A 19,886-nucleotide genomic window follows, 5' to 3' on the forward strand; every position below is an offset into this window, starting at 1 on the left:
GTTTATATAGTGATCATCAATTTTACAGATTTAAGAATGTTGAATATGGAAATAGCAGTGTATTATTTAGTGAATAGTGTTTTTTTTATTTTGGAGCAATCAAATTGCTCTCAGTGATACTAATGTGAAACTATGAGATTTTTATTTATTAAACCTTTATTTTTGATATCTTTGTGTCTCAGAGTGTATGTTTTAACACATTAACTGTATCCCTAATTGTTTGCTGTGGTAAAATAACACACTTTTGGTAGAATGTGAACTACACAGTGAATTAAGTGAGCATTTACAGTATATGTAAATGTTATCCATTGATTTGGATGAATTCCTATTGCTGAGAATGTAGATGAGATTCCTGAATAAATTCAGTTGCTTCTTTCTTTAGCCTTGCTCATCTTGGTTTGTCATAGTTAATAAGGAAGGGGTAGCCAATTAGATCCAAGGAGACTGTGAGCTCCCATAAGAGTTGTCATTACCTTCTTCTTTAAACAAGACGTTAATTGAGGCATTCATGCACACCCTAAATTTAGCTTTATGTCTGGATTTGGTAACCTTGGGGGATGACATTCACAAGAGAGAGAGAGACAGAGATATACTTGAGTTGTATGGCTTGATATCCTTTAGTATGATCAGTCATGGAATCATTCTGAATTAATTGTCTGATTTAGGATGCAAACACTTTTTTCAGGAGTTTCTGTCCTATTTGGCTAGCAGTTTGCCAAGATATTGCTGGAAATACTCAGTTGTGGCAGTTTTGTTTCAGAATCTTACATGACTTTCTTTCATCCCCCATGCCACCTTTCTGAAATTGTAGGGAGATGTCCATCTAGCTTGGCTGAGTAAGGAATGTTTTGAATAGAACCTGAATTGGATAGCAGACTGTGAAATAAATAAAATCATAGCAAGATGGAAATTTTGTTGTTAGAAAAAGCTTTGCCCATATGAATAAGAATGTCTCTAGAGTAAGATACATTGTTCCTGAAGGATCAGGTGTACAATTTCTGGTTATTGTAGAGCCTTGGTGGAGCAGTGGGCTAATGTCTCCTTAAGTAACACCAGCTGCCTGCAATTAGTGCAGGTTCGCATCCCACCAGGCTCAAGGTTGACTCAGCCTTCCATCCTTCCGTGGTAGGTAAAATTGAGGACCCAAATTGTTGGGGGCAATTAAGCTGACTTTGTAAAAATGCTGCTTGGGGGGTGGCGAAAGCCCTAATAAGCAGGCATATACATAGAATGAAGGCTACTGCTAAGCTTGTAAGCCGCCCTGAGTCTTCGGAGAAGGGCGGGATATAAATGGAATTAAAATAAAATAAAATAAAAATTATTTCTGGATCCATTGCTGACTTTGGAAAACATATTAACAAAGCCTTGAGGAATCATTATCAATTTAAATAAATGCATTCTAAATAGGGATGGCCTGATGCTAATTAAACATAATCTAGTATCATGTATATGGATTATCTTTATTTGGTTAGACTGCTAGTTTATTCACTGAGGACAAATAACAAATAATAGTGCATTCTGTCCTCATTGCCAGTCCACTTGTAGGCATAATTCCTCGTGGTAATTTTGATCCCTGAATGCCATGAGGCAAATGTATCTCCATTTGGATCCTCAACACTGTGCCTAAGGATCCTAATATCCATACAGACATCTCTTTTGATATCCACTAGATCCATCCTGGGACGCGGTGGCTCAGTGGGTTAGGACGCTGAGCTTGTCGATCGGAAGGTCGGCAGTTTGGCGGGTCGAATCCCGAGTGCTGCGTAACAGAGTGAGCGCCTGTTACTCGTCCCAGCTTCTGCCAACCTAGCAGTTCGAAAGCACGTAAAAATGCGAGTAGAAAAATAGGGACCACTACGGTGGGAAGGTAACAGCGTTCCGTGCGCCTTTGGCGTCTAGTCATGCTGGCCACATGACCACGGAGATGTCCTCGGACAAGCGCTGGCTCTTCGGCTTTGAAACGGAGATGAGCACCGGCCCCTAGAGTCGGAAACGACTAGCACGCATGTGCGGGGGAACCTTTACCTTTACCTTTACCTTTAGATCCATCCTGCAGTTGATTTTATTATTCAATTCTTTTAATCAAAAAGCATTGTCCTCAAGCATAGCATTTTTTTAAAGAATGCTTCTGAGCTCACATTTTATCTATCCTGAAAAAAATTAGAAAACTAAAGAGATGATAGAAAGCAAATTCACAAGGTGCTTTCTGATAAAATAGATAAATGTGACAATCATTCTGTGGCTATAATGCACTCAGAATTCCAAATCTGTACCAATGCAGTGCAAAGATGCTGTAGTTAAATTGCTATGTAGATAGATTGCTATATGTGTTGAAAAAGCCTCTATTTTTGTTGAGAGAAAGCTAAGGAAAACTCATGGAAACATCATAAAATAGCATATTTTATGTCATATTGTTGACTGAAAACTGAATTGATTTGCAGTGAATGTTAGTTTGTGTAACACAGCAAGAAATATGGATCTTAAAAATTTAATTATCAAAAATTGTAGATATGCTTGACAGGGAAATGGAATCAATTATGCTGGTAGATGTTGATTAGTACTGTATATGGTCTTTTGCAAAGATTTATTTTCATTTTTTTATTTTATTAGTCAAGCACAAAAATAACACAACATAATACAAAAAAGTGTATATAAATGTGATATAACAACTAACTACAAGTCCTTTAACATGTCCCTAAATCTAGATCATACAGTAATATAATATTCTAATTGATTTTCACAATGTAAAGGGATTTGAAAATATTGACAAAAAGCAAGTTTTTCCTTCAATCTATTGTGAGGAAAGAATGTTTTTCTGAAGATATGAAAATGATCGTTTGCAAGACGTGCTTCTTTTCTCTTTGCTATATGAAATTAGATAAGTACACATCAGAAGAAACCTATTAGTTAAGTTGAATGTATGAGTCAGTGTATAGATGTAGTGGAAGCAAGAATAACTTGTCAAGATAGAATAGTATAACACATACTGTTGGTATAAACTAGTTTTAACTTCTGCCTTTAATGTTATTTCTTTATTACTGTTTACTCTTTTATCTCTGCCTTACATATTTTTACTTACCAAAAAGGGATAGTATGTTGGGTATGTACATCTTTATCAATGAATGGGTTTTTTTCTATCTTTTTTTTCCTTTTTGGAGGAAAAAAAGAGATGCTCATTCATATATTTGGCTTTCAAATCATTAGGGTGAATAGACAGGAAAGAATTATTGTAAGATTGACATGATAGTACATAAACCTGGCACATGTAGTCTAGTTGAATAGGTTCTGATAAGCTAACTCTGTCATAGGTTACTACCATTGAATCAGCCACACTCTGCACTTGTTATTTTTGGGCAAATGCAGGGCTCTTCAAAGCTGTTGAATACCAATTCTTTGGGTCCAAGAACTTAAGCTAGAGTTTATGGACTAAGGCCCATAGTTATATTGAGACACTGATTCAAACAGCAAGAAAAAATAGAAATCAACAAAATAATGTTTTTGAAGTTATTTTTCTTGTAGCAACTATGTTTATACGGTACACAGCAACAGTAATAAATTAAGAAGTATAGATTAATTCTAAAGGATAAAGAAGGCAGAAAATAGTGTTGAATAAATAAACAGTGCTCCTTTTTCTAAGTTAATCCAGTTTAAAATGGAAGAATTGCAGAAATGAATAGATCCATCATTTTTGCTTAATTACTTGAGCAGTAATTTCCTAAAATAGTGTTGTTGTTATTTTAAACAAAACTGATAGTTAGATGATTACCATATTAGCAGAAGCAGCCCTGTGTTCACTTTGCCCAGGAGAAGTTTGTGTATAATGAGAACTGTATCATGTATCATTTTGCGCACAATACTAGAGAGTTGGAGAATTACAGCAAAAACATTTGTATTGCTTTAATGCAAGAAAAAAAAGTTACAAACATTAACCAAACAAGTACAAAAATAAAGAAAAAGAAGACAGAAACATATGTAGAGAAAACTGCTCAGTTTTGAAGCATATTATTATACCCTGTCCACGTGGAATAATATCGATCAGGCTTTTTATTACACTTATAAAGACCCAGTTCAAAACATCAATCCAATACGGGGTAATGCTTTTCAATCAAAGAAGAAGCATTATTTTTGCTGCATCCTAAATGCCTAATTCCTCATATAACGAAAAATTCAATTTTTGGTATATACTTCAAAATCATGTTAAAGCCTGTTAGCAATATTACTGTTAACTAATGTTAATCAAAGTAGACATCATCTAGTTAGGTTTTCCAAAGGGGCTTTTGATAAAGTCCTTTATCAAGGACTTCTCAGTAAGCTTAGCAGCCATTGAATAAAAGGACAGATTCTCTTATAGGCAAGCAACTGACTAAAGGGACAAATTAGTGGGGTTCCCCAGTGTTCTGTCCTACCACTGCTTGCTTGCTTGCTTGCTTGCTTGCTTGCTTGCTTGCTTGCTTGCTTGCTTCCTTCCTTCCTTCCTTCCTTCCTTCCTTCCTTCCTTCCTTCCTTCCTTCCTTCCTTCTAAATAATGCTTGCTTATTTAGATGATGATGATGATGATGATGATGCTTGCATAGCCATCACAATCCTGGGTGACTCACAAAATGGAAAGGAAAGGGAAAGGGCAACCTTGTTACATGGCAACCTTGATGACTATATATATGAGAACACCATAAATATAATTCTTCCTGAATTGACAAAACTATCAAAAACTTTCTAGGTTTATCATTTCAGCAGATGAAGGTTTCAGAAGCAAAATGGATATTTAGAGCCTGCAAAGCAAATCTCCCTTTAACCATCTCTCCCTTTATAAGTTCCAAACATTTTGGCTCTGCCTTCTAATGATTTTACAACATCACAAGTGATTTCACAACATCGCAAGTGATTGTCATCTGCAGGCATGAATGGTTCAAGCAGACAAAGTATACTCCCCGGGATAAAAAAATGGCCTCATCAGAACAGAAGAAAGAATGTGATTATAAGAGTCATTTCATTGAGATGGGTGGTTTTTTAATTGACTAAATTCAAACTTCAATTTCAAATTAAAAGAAGGAAAGGAAAGGAAAGGAAAGGAAAGGAAAGGAAAGGAAAGGAAAGGAAAGGAAAGGAAAGGAAAGGGGGGAAGAAGAGGGGGAAAAAGCCAATAGTCACCATAAAACCTTATGATATTTCTGGGCAAGTCTCTCAACTTATCACCTTGCTAGCTTCAGCCTCATCTTGCCCAAATATTTCTAGCTGCAATATAGTATTTATGCTATATTATATCATGTTTATAGAAAGCCAGTTTGATATAGTGATTAAGGCATCAAACTAGAAACTAGAAGACCATGAGTCTTCTAGTTTTAGCTTTAAGCACAGAACCAGCTGGGTGACCTTGGGCTTTCTTTCTGTCAGTTCTAGGAAGGAGGAAATGGCAAACCACTTCTGAAAAATCAAGGACTAGTCCAGGCAGTTGCCAGGAATCAACACTGACTCAAAGGGATGCATACAACATATTTATAAATGATCTGGAACTGGGTGTGAGTAGTGGAATCACGTTTTCAGATAACACGAATCTGTTTAGAGTGGAAAAACAATAAAGTACAGTGAAGAGCGGGTAGGTGTCAAAATGGAAGATGTCATTCAATGTGAGCAAGTGTAAATGATTCACATTAGTGCCAAAAATTCTAGCTATTCATGCAACTAATGCGATCAAAGTGAACAATGACTAATGAGAAAAGAGAATAATGGTAAACAATTGTGCATCCAGTACAAAAGTAGCCAAAAGGTGTTCGCAATAATAAGAAATGTATTGCAAATAGAATTGCATATATCAGTGATGGTGAACCTTTTAGAGACTGAGTGACCAAAAACTGCTCCCCACTCTGCCCCGCTCTGCTGTCAGGGCCACCCACTGCCTCCATGGCTTGCTGCAGCAGATTGCCCAGGCAGCGCAGCAGCACCATGCTGGCCACGGCTCCACCTGCGTCCCGCAGCATCATCTGCAAATGACGGAGTGTGAGGGTGGAGTCTTTGCCCGGCTGCCATGTCCTTGGGTGCACTGCTCCATGCGGGCTGTGCCCGGGGGCGACTCTCCTCTGGGGGGGCTGCTGGTGAGGAGGAGGCCTTGGGGGGAGGCGGGGCTGGGGCGACAGCGTGCATGCCCACAGAGAGGGCTCTGAGTGTTGCCTCTGGCATGCAGGCCATAGATTCGCCACCACTGGCATATATCATATTAGCCTTATACATATATCATTGGTATGACATCTCCTAAAATGTTGTGTGTGGTTCTGGTTACTGCATCTCAGAAAGGATATAGTAGAGGTAGAGAAGGTTCAGAGGAGGGCAACTAAAATGATAAAAAATATGAAGCACCTTCCCTATAAGAATAGGTTGTGCATCTGGGTGTTTTTAATTTACAAAGGGATACAACTGAGATGAAATGATGCATGCTGTGGATGAAGTGGGCAGAAAGAAGCTTATTTTCCCTTCCAAGACAACAGAACCAGAGGTCACCCAATGAAGTTGAATCTGGAAAAATCAGAAAAAAAAATCTGGGAAAAAAATTATTCTTCCCCTCCCCCCAACATATAAATAAACTTTGGGAGTTGCTATCATGAGATGTAATGCTGGCTACTAGTTTGGCTGACTTCTAAAGAAGTTGGACATTTTATGAAAGTTATGAGAAGACTAATAGACAGTAGCTATTAGTCTTCATGGCAACATGCCTGCCTCTGAAGGCTGTCCACTAGGAAACTGCCAGTTTTCTCTGCAGTAGATTGGCCACTGTGAGACCTGACTACTGGACTATGTCGGGCAGGGTCTGATCTGTCAGAGCATTGAGTCTGATCCATTCCTTAAACAATTTTCAAGAAGGAACTGTCCAACAGTGTAAGTATTTCATATGGATAAGCTGCAACCCTTAATGCTTGAAATATAAAGAATTGTGGTTTTAAAAGTGCAAATCTTTCCCATGATGTCAGAGATATCAAATAACAACTTTCTAATTATGCTCATAATGGTTTTTTTAACTTGATCACTTAAATTCCATGAAGAAATACAAGTCCAAGTATATGTCCAGGAATAAAAATTGAAAATAGGAGAACTAAAAATCCTTGTGATCCATTATAATTAGATAAAGAAAATACATCGGCTTGTTCCTTCTATTAAAAAAACTCAATAATTTATCAATGTACTTTAATACATTAAAGTAATTAATACATTAATTTATCCCAAATGTATTTGGGATAAAATTCTTTTTTCCCCAACATTTATCTTTCTCCATAAATCCTCTGAGTTTGATCACCTGTTTATATGAATGTTAAGCTGAGGCAACAAATTTCGTAAAATCCTAATTTTTTACAAATTTTCTTAGGAAGTATAAAGGTAAAGGTAAAGGTTCCCCCGCACATGCGTGCTAGTCGTTTCCAACTCTAGGGGCCGGTGCTCATCTCTGTTTCAAAGCCGAAGAGCCAGCGCTTGTCCGAGGACGTCTCCGTGGTCATGTGGCCGGCATGACTAGATGCCAAAGGCGCACGGAACACTGTTACCTTCCCACCGTAGTGGTCCCTGTTTTTCTACTTGCATTTTTACGTGCTTTCGAACTGCTAGGTTGGCAGAAGCTGGGACGAGTAACAGGCGCTTACTCTGTTACGCGGCACTCGGGATTCGATCCGCCAAACTACTGACCATCTGATCGACAAGCTCAGCATCCTAACCCACTGAGCCACCGTGTCCCTAGGAAGTATACCAAATATCAATTAATTGATTAATCTGTTTACCAAGCTATTTTATATTACATCAGTGCCTTTGATATAAAGCATTCATAATTGTCAATGAAACAATATAGGTAGTCTTCAACGTATGACCACAATTGAGTCCAAAATTTCTGTTGCTAAGTAAGACAGTTGTTAAGTGAGTTTTGCCCTTTTTTACAACCTTTCTTGTCACAGTTTTTAAGTGAATCCTGCAGTTGTTAAATTAGTAACACAGTTGTTAATTAGAGAGCCCCACATTAATTCAGGCAATAAAAAAATGGGGGAGAGTTGCAGAGTATGACTGTGAAATTCTTTCCAAGTCCTTAATAGCAGCTCTACCAAATCACGGATAAGAGGTTAAGTGAATCTGGCTTCCCATTGACTTTGCTTGTCAAAAGTTTGCAAAAGCTGATCACATGACCCCAGGACACTGCAGCCATCATAAATATGACTCAGTTGCCAAGCCTCTGAAATTAGATCACATTTATCATGGGGATACTTCAACGGTTGAGTGAAAAATGGTCATGTCATTTTTTTCAGTGCCATTGTAACTTTGAACATCACTAAACAAACTGTTGTAAATCAAGGACTGTCTGTATTGTCCCCATGGAAGAAAAGACAAAGAGCATGAAGATTTGCATGAGATATTTGAATAGATGAAGAGAGAACTCCATTTATAAATATCTTGGCTGAAGAATTAGAGTATCCCACATTCATTCAGTTAATATCAAAACAGGGGAGAGTGGCAGAGTGGGACTGCTGGAATTCTTTCCAACCCCTTAATAGCAGCTCCACCAAATCAGGCATTAGAGGGATTTATAATGCAATAGTTAGCAGCATTTCAAGCCACTGCTCAAGTTGCTTCTCCCATAGGATGCATCGGTGATTTCCTTTTTCTGGAATAGTTTTCTATAATCCAGTTTTTAACCATCCTTCTGCCAGTTACTTCCCCTTCCCTCCCATATCAAATTTGGTCTGTTCCATTCTGTTAGGGGAGAGTTACCCTGTAAACATCATAGCATAATTTTTTCTAACATTTGATTGGGTTAGAAAGGCTAAAAATGGGGGAGGAGGGGAACCATATTTGGCCAGGATTTGCTCCTTCTGCTGTACTACATCAAAGGCCTTTTCCTCATTCAGTAAGCCCACCACTGTCAATTTAAGTTTTTTTGGAGTGTTTATCTAAACTATCACTAAAGCAGCAACAAGCTTCCTTTAAAACAAACTTTATTTTTAATAGACAATAAAATATATTGTATTTATTTAGGAATTGGTACATTTGTTTACAATAATGTACATTTCCAGTTCGTTTTCTGCAGATGTCTATTGCACAATACAATGAAAGATTCCTCAACATATTAATGCCTGCCAGCCAAAATTTCTGTAACATATCTGAAAAGAATTAATATAAATGTAAAAAGCTGTTTAAAAATAAAATATGCTTAAATTTACTTCAGCGAAATCTAACTGTAAAACTCTGAATACTGTAAAAATACTGAAAAGGGTTTTTTTGTGTTTTTTTAAAGTTTTGCCTTGCAAGCAACTAAGTACCAAAAAGGAAAGGAAACTACAAGGCTTATGTTAGGAAGGATGATACAGCTGACTTATAGTGTAAATATGTGTGAATGCGTAGTTAAATATAACAATAATATTGGAAGTGGCTTTAGGCATTGATCTCAATGCATAAAGAGTCTCAGATTAGATGAAAAATAGGGATATGCACCATTCATGTTATTCGTCTCAGTGAGTTGAGGAAGCGATTTGTTTGGCCTAAGATGCTTTGCTTTGCCAAAAAAACCTTCATAGTCAGAGAAGGCTACAGACTCTCAGAAGCTGCTTCCTTTATTTCCAGCAGCTGATTGGAAGCCTCAGAAGAGATTTCTGTCCATCTGCCAAAGGGATCTTCCTGGTATGAGAATATCAAAGACTTCAGAAATGTGGCCGTCCAGCTGCTTCGTTGTGCTTTTAGAAGCAACGGGGCTGTGTTGTTTCTCAAACCAGGTTTTGAAGATACTTTATGTGAAATTTCATCAAGGCAAAGCACGGCTCTGATGCTGTTATCTAACTCCCTTGGAAAACGGGTTATACTGGTTCCCTGCTTGTTTCAGCTTTCAAGCAATCAGATTTATTTATTTATTTATTTTAATTCCATTTATATCCCGCCCTTCTCCGAAGACTCAGGGCGGCTTACAAGCTTAGCAGTAGCCTTCATTCTATGTATATGCCTGCTTGTTAGGGCTTTCACACACCCCCCCATGCGGCATTATTACAAAGTCAGCTTAATTGCCCCCAACAATCTGGGTCCTCATTTTACCTACCTTGGAAGGATGGAAGGCTGAGTCAACCTTGAGCCTGGTGGGATGCGAACCTGCACTAATTGCAGGCAGCTGGTGTTACTTAAGGAGGCATTAGCCCACTGCTCCACCGAGGCTCTTGATGAAGCTCTGAATGAGACTCAATAGTCCCGTTTGTACAAATGCAAGTACTGCAACCTTCATGATCTGAGACTCTGCTTTATTAAGTTCCTGGATTGCACCGAGTTATACTCAAGTTGAAAAACAACTTACCTTTGACCAGTCATTTGTTAGATATGAATGCTTTCACTTTCATACCTTCAAGGTAGGAATGCCCTTTGATTCACTAAATTCCTTCTTATCACCTGAATCTTAAAATCAGAAGGCATCATAGTATCGCTGTCTAAAGTGCAAGTTCACGTTCATTTTCTCTACAATTTTAACTTTAGCTTACATGAGACCTTCAAATAATTTAAAAGAATCATGCATCACCATCTAACCTGATTGTCTGAGCTGCCGCTGTTCCATTTTACCTATTCATCCTGCAAATCTTTTTTAGGTGTTCGCTATGACTTTTGAGGTTTGAAGAAAGAACTCCACTGTAGTGCTTTGTTTCACTTAGGATAAAAAGAAGCAGGAAAATAATGGCTGGTAATGACACATAAGTAGTAAGACTTCAAATGGAATATCCTTTTTAAAAGAATATAGAGAAATACTATATATAGAATTCAGGATTAGGAGAAAGCCTCCAGCTCTAAAAATGATCAAGTTTTAATTTCACAAGGAATTTTTGAAATGTCAGAGGAAACTAATCTACCAGCTGAAAACAATGCATGAAACTGGTAAATTAATATTAGATAGTATCTGGCATACAAAAACAACTTTTGTTAAATCACTCTGATCATGCCAATAATAGTTATTGACTTCACAGAAGTAAGTCATTGTGGGTAAAAAATCTTTGGACATCATCATTATAAACAAGCTTCTTCAGGCTTAAGACTTTTGGAAAAATATGACTGGATATTCCAAAACTTTCCTTATAGATCGACATGTATGATAGAATCAGTTGCTAAGTGCAAGAGACCGGCCCTATTCAAATATGGCTATGGTTGAAGGGATGTCTCCTCATTGAAGTGCTTGTAGCTCCAATAATTCAAATGTTTTAAAATAACTCTTTAAAGTTATTTATTTAATGGAATATAGGGTAATGTTTCACTTATAGTTTAATTAAATGGCACACTTTTTTCAAAAAAGTTGCTTCCTTATATCTATTATACTAATATTTATGATTAAACATGGCACTTAATAGGTTTGCCCTAGCTCTGACTAAGGCTGAATTGTAAGAGTGACCAAAGACTTAATCAAAGTCTTGGTAATAAATTATGAAAGATTCATTCCTCAATCTCACCTACATTTCATGTATATACAAAGAGATAACCTCCTTCACATTATACCAACCATTTAAACATTACAGTATGTATATTCCGGTAAACTGATTGAACCATATTTTGCAAGAGTATTAATGGTGCCATCTGCAATTTGCTTTCCCATCTATGCATTAAATGCCTGGATTTTCCCAAAACTTAGAAAAAGAGCATGTCCTCAGAAAGATAGCAGTCCAAATGAGTAGCTTTTTTCCCCTCCCCCAACTTTTTTTTAAATTCATAGCATAATGCAAATGTAAAATTCTAATATGTCTACACCTTGCACTAGTTAGTTGTGTAATCTTTTTTGATACAATATTGAGTGCACTATTGCCTGTCTGCCTCCTTGTGTTGTTACGACCATATGGATACTGCGTAAGGAGGAAAAAGGTGTGTTCTGTCTCTTCCAGTGCTTTTTTTGTAAAAGAAAAAGGCGCCGGAACTCACATAATGTCATACAACCCGCCTTGCCTACCCTACAAGGTTCCAAGTGTTGTGATTCAGGGTCAGCCTGTGGGTCCGGCAGCCGGGTCGGATGACTCAGATGACTCAGACGAGGGAGAGGAGGAGGGTGTTGAAGACGAACTTGCTGATGATGGCTTGGAGACTTCGCAGAGCCCCCAGCCAGGCCCCTCTTACTTGGTGGAGACTCAGCTGCGCGAGCCCGACAGTGCGGATGATGATGACCCACAGCTGGCCCTGTTCAAGGACGCCCGACGCAGGAGGCAGTCGAGCAGGAGCAAGCAGAGAAAGGCTGTGGGACTTCTCGGAAGGAGGCACAGGGAGGCCACGCCCTGAACTCTAATAAAGGGAGTGTTTGGGGAAGGGCTGGTTGCTGAAAGCAACCGCTCCGTTTGAGGATCAAAGCTCCGGTATCTTGTTTCATGTTTTGTAGTTTGTTTGTGTAATAAACTTGGCAGACGTTTTCCAGCCTCTGCCGTTTGTATAGGGGTTGCCTTTCTGCAAGGCCGGTAGCAGGCTGGTACAGAACACCATCCAAAAAAGGTGCCGGAACTCCGTTCTGAGCGTTCTATGAGAAAAAAAGCCCTGGTCTCTTCCTTTCTAAATCAGGTTCAATATCTAATCTTTAAATAGCCGCATGAAGTAGCACACTTCTCTCAAGGAGAGATTGCTTCTTGTCTCCAGTGGAAATGTTTTGCTTTCTTTTTGCTTGCAATATTTATGTTAGCTGTGTAATAGCATTTCTCAGGACAATTTAAGAATATTGTCAAAATACTAGGTTATTTCTTTAACACAGAAAGAGAAATGTTTAGGAGAAATAAAGGGTTTTTTTAGAGAAATTAGTTGCCTCATTGTGGGATAAGCTATGCATAATTGATTTTTTTAAAATATTTTTTTCTTGGTTGGAGAAAACAATAGTCAATAACTTGTATTTAAGTTAATATTTACTTTTAAATTAAAAGGGGGGGGAAAGGGAAGGAAATGAATTAAAGTTAGGCTAAAAACATTGGTGACCTAAGATCTTCCTAATGAACATTAAGAATAAATTACGATTTATTGCTATTAAATACTATTTATTTATGTTTATCTGGAATGTAATATTTTAGTTTCATTACTTATGGTCTCCAGGACTGCTTAAGTATCTAGGCATTTATTTATTAAGGTGGTAAAACTTCTGGAACAAAATTATTCTGGAAAATAAAGTGGCACCTAAATTTTTTAAACCTTGTCTACTGTTGTGTGACTAGGTAATAATGAATGACTAGGATGACAATTGTAGATTGAAATGAGCAATTTTCTTCACCCCATGTGTGTGGCAACTGAGACAAAGCATTAACTCATGGGAAAGCAGCTTGTTTAAATAAAGAGATAAGGAAGCTTGTGAATAAAATATATGTAATTTATACTTATAAAGGAAAGATGTCAACAAAGTGTCAGTGTGCACTCTGGGCTACTTGGAATATTAAAGTTCAGTTTCCCCAACATTCCATGTCTGCACATGCAGCATATCAGGTTATTAAGATCAATATATTATTATTCTTAATATGGCTGTTGACATGCAGTATGTACAGTACAGGTAGTCCTCAACGTATGACCAAGTTTGAACCCAAAATTAATATTGCTAATTAGAAAGTTTGTTAAGTGAGTGTTGCCCCATTTTACAACCTTTCTTGCTACATTTGTTGAGTGAATCACTGCAGTTGTTAAATTAGTAACACGGTTGTTATGTGAACCTGGTTTTCCCATTGACTTTGCTGGTCAGAAGATAGCAAAAGGGGATCACATGACCCTGAAACACTGCAACCATTATAAATGTGAATCAGTTGTCAAGCACCCAAATGTAAATCATGTGACCATGGGGATGTTACAGCGGTTATATGTGTGAAAAATGGTCATAAGTCACTTTTTCCAGTGCTGTTGTAACTTTGAACAGTCACAAAGCGAACTGTTGTAAGTCGAGGACTACCTGTATAGTAAAGGTGATCAAAATCAGATCTTGAAACGATTTTTAGTAATCTTGCTTGTGTATGGAAAAACAGAGGCCTCAATATGTGGAAAACTATGGGTTTAGCCTAAAAAAAAGAAGGAAGGATGATGGAGCAAAAAGAAAATGTAAAATTTGTTAATTAGTTAAAATTAGTTAATACTGCAAACACACAACTATTTAACATATACTTTTACTGTATTCATTATAGTGAATGATGTTTCATTATAGTGAAAATCCAATGCATCTGGAGAACGGCCATCTATGTTCCACCATAGGCAGTTTTGACTTACAATGGGTCACTTACTGGCCATTCTATGTTGATGATCATAATTTGAGGACTACCTGTAATATTTTTATTGTTAATTCGAGGATAAACAGATGGTTTTGCTTTTTACATGACTATGTGTTTTAAATACTAGTGAATTTATGCTAAAATATGGTTACGCCTTAAGTAGATGGCAATCTATGCATATTATTTTAAATTGCCAGTTATATAAATAACATCAAAATCATACATTATTAAATATATTAATTTCCTCCATGGGATAAATTGGAAATTATCTTGATTGTTGTTCATATGGATATGACAGTTGCATATTTTTCATTATATACTGTGTATTTATTTACCAAATGTAGATAGTTGTCCATATTACCAATATGTCTCTAGGCACCAAGCAATAAAAGAGAACAATTGAAAATAAACTTTAAAAGAACAATTAACTAATTAAACATAAATATAACTATAACCACAGGAGAATGCCATCGACATATTGCATACAATAAAGCCATTTCAGACATTCCTCACTTCCATGGGTCCCCAAGCCTGGTGTAAACCATACTTTAAGGGAAAATCAGTAGGGTTGTGACTTGAAGATGTGTAGACTTCAACTTCCAGAATTCCCCAGGAAACATTTGATAGAGTTGCTTCATAGTAAGAGGGCAGCACATAAATAAAATGAATAAAATCTTTTGTTAAAACAATGGGATTCTACAAGGAACAGAGAGAATTTGATCAGATACTGTTAAAAACAGATGAAAAGTTAAGAAACTCTTAATTTCTGTTAAACTTAAAGATGGAGGAAGAACAAATTAAAGAAATGATGATAATATGAGCAAATAATTTTTGGATATAATATAGAATTAAGACTGCAAAAATTATGGGAAAGAAATGTTAAATTAACTAAAGCAGTGGCATATAAAGAAAGCTTATATAAAATGTTTTACAGGTGGCATATGACACCAGTGAGATTAGCAAAAATGTTTAAAAATACTTCAAACAAGTGTTGGAAAAGCAAACAAAGACCAGGTACTTATCTGGTGGACATGCCCAAAAGCAAAAAGATTTTGGGTAAAAATACATTTATGGTTGGAGAAAATGACTAAAAAACAAATAGACTTTAAGCAGAATTATTTTTGTTAGGAATAATAGGAGCAAATTATGAGAAAGATTGTATAATTTAATTCTACATGTACTAACTGCAGCAAGAATTGTATTTGCCCAAGATTGGAAAAATGAAAATTTACCAACTGACGGAAGTATTAATTAAAAATTTTTAGAGTGGGCATAAATGGACAGATTGACTTTAAAGGTAAAAGAGAAAGAAGACTCAGTGTATTTTAGAACATGGGATAATTTCTATCAATGGTTAGAAACATGAGTTAAAAAGAAATGTGATATGTAACTTTGAATATATATTAGTAAGAAGAAGACTATTGAGCAATTAATTAACATATTGTTTATGATAACTAAATATTATCTATTATTTCTTGTTAAACACATGAACCCAGACATTATGCTGTTTGCTAAAAATTGAGAATGTTATTTGGAAAAACTCCAACCCCAACCCTAATTCTAACCCTAATCCAAATCCCAACCCCAATCCCGATCCCACCTCATTCCTAACCCTATAAAAACTAATAAAATTTATTTTAAAAAATCTTTAAGTCACCAACGTGGAGACACTGTGCTGAAAGGTATCTTTAAAAGCATGGCCACCTTTTTTACTACCTAGCAGTAGGATTCTGTTAAAGCCAATTTAAATATGGCACCAAACTAATCCAAGGAGAGAAGCAACCTAGAACTGAGAAGAAATTTCTTGACAGAACAATTAATCAGTGGAATGACTTATCTCCAGAAATTGTGGGTGCTCCAGCATTGGAGGTTTTTAAAAAGAGATTGGCCACCTTTTGTCTGAAATGGTATTCCTGCTTCCTAGTCCAAACAGGGGTTTGGACTAGAAGACCTCCAAGGTCTGCTCCAACTCTGTTATTCTGTTATTCTGCCTTGTCTGGGCTTGGAAGCTAACGCAGGGTCAGGCCCAGGATAGGAGGTTTCCAAAGAATAGCAGAGCTTAGACTAGATGAAAAACTCAAAAGTTCATCTCATAAGAAAACAGTTTGAAGTTGCAATCTGTATTGTTGACAAGAAAGCTCCATAGATCACCATGAAGTCACCACATCTGCAGAGGACTGAGTATCATTTAAAGTTCTTCAAAATGGGGAAACATTCACTCTCCATTTTATTAAGAGTTCTTTCCCTGATTTGGTTTTTAAATGATTTGCACATTAAGGTACAAATTACTCTCATTCTACTTGAGTTGTAAACTTTCACCAGTTTGAACAAACCTGTCTAACTGTTCCTGAAATCTGGAAGGTCCTGGTAGTTGGGAGAAGGCAAGAATGGGTTAGTTTCTCGTGCACCTGATTTCCTCTCACTTCCCAGTCACATACTGTTCACAGATTCATTCAGATACAGTTCACTGTTTAGTTGTGTGTGGTGTGTAGTAACTGCGAATGTCTGCAGTTAAACACAAGAGTGATGTTAGGAAGGGGGTATTGCAAAGAAGCAACAAATCATCTTGATGTAGATGAAAACAGAGATTATAGGGAGAGAAGAACATGGCATCTTTTGCCTCCTATTAACACCAACTGAGAAGTGCCACAGAGGAAGGAAGTGAACCAGGATAGCACAATGCTCCCCACTCTCAATTCCCAAAGCTGCTCCAGAAGGTTACCATGGTCCATGGTATTGAAAGCCGCCAAGAGGTCAAGTAGAACAAAGATGGATGTACTATCCCTATCCCGCTCCTGTCAGAGATCATCAAAAAGTGTGATCAATGCCATTTCTGTCCCATATCCAGGCCTGAATCCTGACTGGTAGGGGTCTAGGTAATCTGTTTCATCCAGAAACCTCTGGAGCTGCCATGCAACCACCTCTTCAACAACTTTCCCCCAAAAGAGAAGATTGGAGACAGGTCGGAAATTATCCAGCAATGACTTCTTGAGAAGAGGGCAGACCACAGCCTCCTTAAATTGCTGAGAGGGAGTATCACCTTCTATAAAGAAGCATTAATCACTGCCAGAGTCCACCTGCCTGTCATCTACCAGAAAGCTTTCACAATCCAGGAGGGACATGGGTCTAAAACACAGATGCTTGCGCCCATACTCCCTAGGGTCCTGTCCACATCCTCGGGAGTAGCAGGGTTAAACTGTTCCCAGATAACAGGGCAAGAGCCTTCTTCAGAGGGCTTCACCAGACCAGCAACCACGCCAGCATCTAACTGGGAATGAAGTCGAGCAGTTTTGTCTTCCAGAAAATCTGCAAATTCCTCAGCGCACCCCTTCAGGTAGACTTCAGTCTCCTCCTTCCCCAGGAGAAGACGGCTCTCCTTAAAGAGGACCGCTGGTCGATTATCTGCAGATGCAATTAGTATGAAGAAGTATTTACACTTCACCTCACGAATCACTACATCGTAGACCTTAATAGCAGCTCTTACCCATGTTCAAGCAATTGTCATTGTCAAACAACTTCAAATTGTTTGATTTTCTTCCATAGTTCACTCTAAAACAAGCACTCTAAAAGAAGTTAGCATCATTTCATAAGTGCCTCCTTAACCCATTTCTTCAGTTTGCCCCAAATTAATTGTATATGCCAGATGGTGATTATTTACACACTTACATTTTTTTCTGTCTACTATAATCCTGGAAACTGGTAATTTTTCCATTGTGGATATTGAGCTTTATTTAAGATATGTTTTAGTGGGAAAAGACTGTTTATGAGCTATTCAAAACAATGTATCAGTTATGAAGGCCATTCAGCTGCTATATTTCCATTTAGCGTTTGGAAGATTGTGGGGAAGTTAGAAAATTTCTCTTTTTAAAAAAAATACTAATCTCTCCCGTGACAATTTTGAGTCCTTAATGGTACGTTGACTCTCTGTAACATATGTCCTTTTTCAGTTACAAATAGTGTACTCATCTAATAAATGAAGTTGATGTTTAACAGAAAAGTACAATGAAACATAATTGATATAGAAGAAAAGGGAAAATACTAAATTCCTCTACATGTCCGGAATTAAAGAAAAAATATATTTATTTTGAAATAATTCTTAATTGAAATACTGGTTTTATACACCATTGCAAAGTGCTATTTGCATAATTGTGTGTTTTTAAAATTAGATATACTTGGTTTTGTTCACACTATTTGCTAAAGTATACAGCATTTCCAGAAGGCTTCTTGTATCGCAGACATGTCAAACACAAGGCCCGGGGGCCGGATCCGGCCCGCGAAGAGGTTTCATGTGGCCCGCGAAGCCATCCTGGAAAGAGTGAGGGAACGGCCCCCACTGCCTTGGCCCTGGCCCAGAGACCCTCCTTCTGCCAGAGACCCTCAGATCTGTCCCACTCCTGCCCAGGCCCCCATAGGCATCCTTGATGCGAACGATGTAGAGCTGGCCATGCCCACCCAGTAGGCCATATGCACTCTAGCCACGCCCACCCAGTAGGCCACACCCACCTGGCCCCCTGAGGGCAACCGCAATGCTGATGCGGCCCTCAATGAAATTGAGTTTGACACCCCTGTTGTATCGTCTCTGCTGCATTAGGAAAATGAGAGGTGAGGTCTAATCTAGAAAAATTTATCCATCCTGAATTAACTCTCCTCCCCAAACATGCTAGAATTGAATATAGTGCATGAACCTCATCAAAGACTGCCTTATCAATGGGAGGGCAGAACTTTGTATCTCTCTCTAAACCTGAAGCGGTAAAAGAGAAAGTAAAGAAGACCGTACATCTATTCCCAAACCAATGTTTCCCAAGCCTACCTTCTGATACCAAATACTATTGCTGTTGGTTGGAGAATGTGATAATGGTGGCTCTGTTCACTGATAGATTTTGCTTTGCTCTGCTCATGCAAGCGCTTATTGTGGTCCATTCTGAAGAACACAAATTATTCTTTGTTTGTCCAGTCATATGGTTACCTGAACAGCGCTATATATTTGCATCTGTTGTGCTGTCGATTTCATTTCTTTAAAAAACACAAGATAGGAGAACATCATAGTGTACATAATTCCTTTTTTCTTTTTGTATGTTCCCCCTGGGAAAGTGTAGTTAAGCCATGTATGACTAAAAGTGAGATTTAATTTCTGCACTGAAACAGCACACATTTGAACTTTTAAAATTAAGACGGTTAAGCAGTTGCTCTTCCATCTGAAATGACATAGGGAGGGAATATACTCTGCAAGAAAAAAGAAGAAAACAGACTGTATTTCATGTGGTGTTATCACATTAATCATTAAATATTATGCTGCTTTCAGGCATTGGACTGTGGACTAATAAAGCAAAACAGCTTCACTGCTTGAATTTATTCAATATGGTCGAAAGACAATAAATCTCTATTGGGCACAGGCCATTCTACTTAGTTCAGGTGATTGTGGGCAATGAATTTCTTGTCTGTTCAGCACTGGGTGTGTCCTGATTTCCTTGCGTGTTAAGCTGCATTTCATTATTCACTCTGCCAATACATTTCATAAATGTAAAAGTGTTTGTCTCTTGGTGTTGGTTAAAGAATCAAATAAAATATGTATCCCCTCAGCTCTTTCATAGGTTTCATATCCTGTAATAATCAAATGGCTCTAAACACTGGCTTATTAGCAATAGGCAACACAAAGCTATTGCTTAATTCCTTTATGTTTGCCTTCCGTCAGGG

The 19,886-nt window shown here is 37.6% G+C and overlaps 1 protein-coding gene across 3 annotated transcripts in view; it reads left to right on the forward strand.

Annotated features, from left to right (window-relative positions):
• PRKCD (protein kinase C delta) overlaps positions 1-19,886 on the forward strand; it is a 116,029-nt gene that overhangs the window by 53,767 nt on the left and 42,376 nt on the right. The window contains exon 1 of one of the 3 annotated variants that reach the window (XM_081316832.1): positions 5,371-5,514. The exons of the other annotated variants lie outside the window; for them this stretch is intronic. The gene's annotated coding sequence lies outside the window, so the exon portion shown is untranslated. Of the gene's footprint in view, positions 1-5,370; positions 5,515-19,886 lie in introns of those variants that run through there. 3 annotated transcript variants of the gene reach the window in all.

The sequence above is a fragment of the Vipera berus genome (assembly GCF_964194415.1).
Source record: "Vipera berus genome assembly, chromosome: 2".
NCBI lineage: Eukaryota > Metazoa > Chordata > Lepidosauria > Squamata > Viperidae > Vipera > Vipera berus.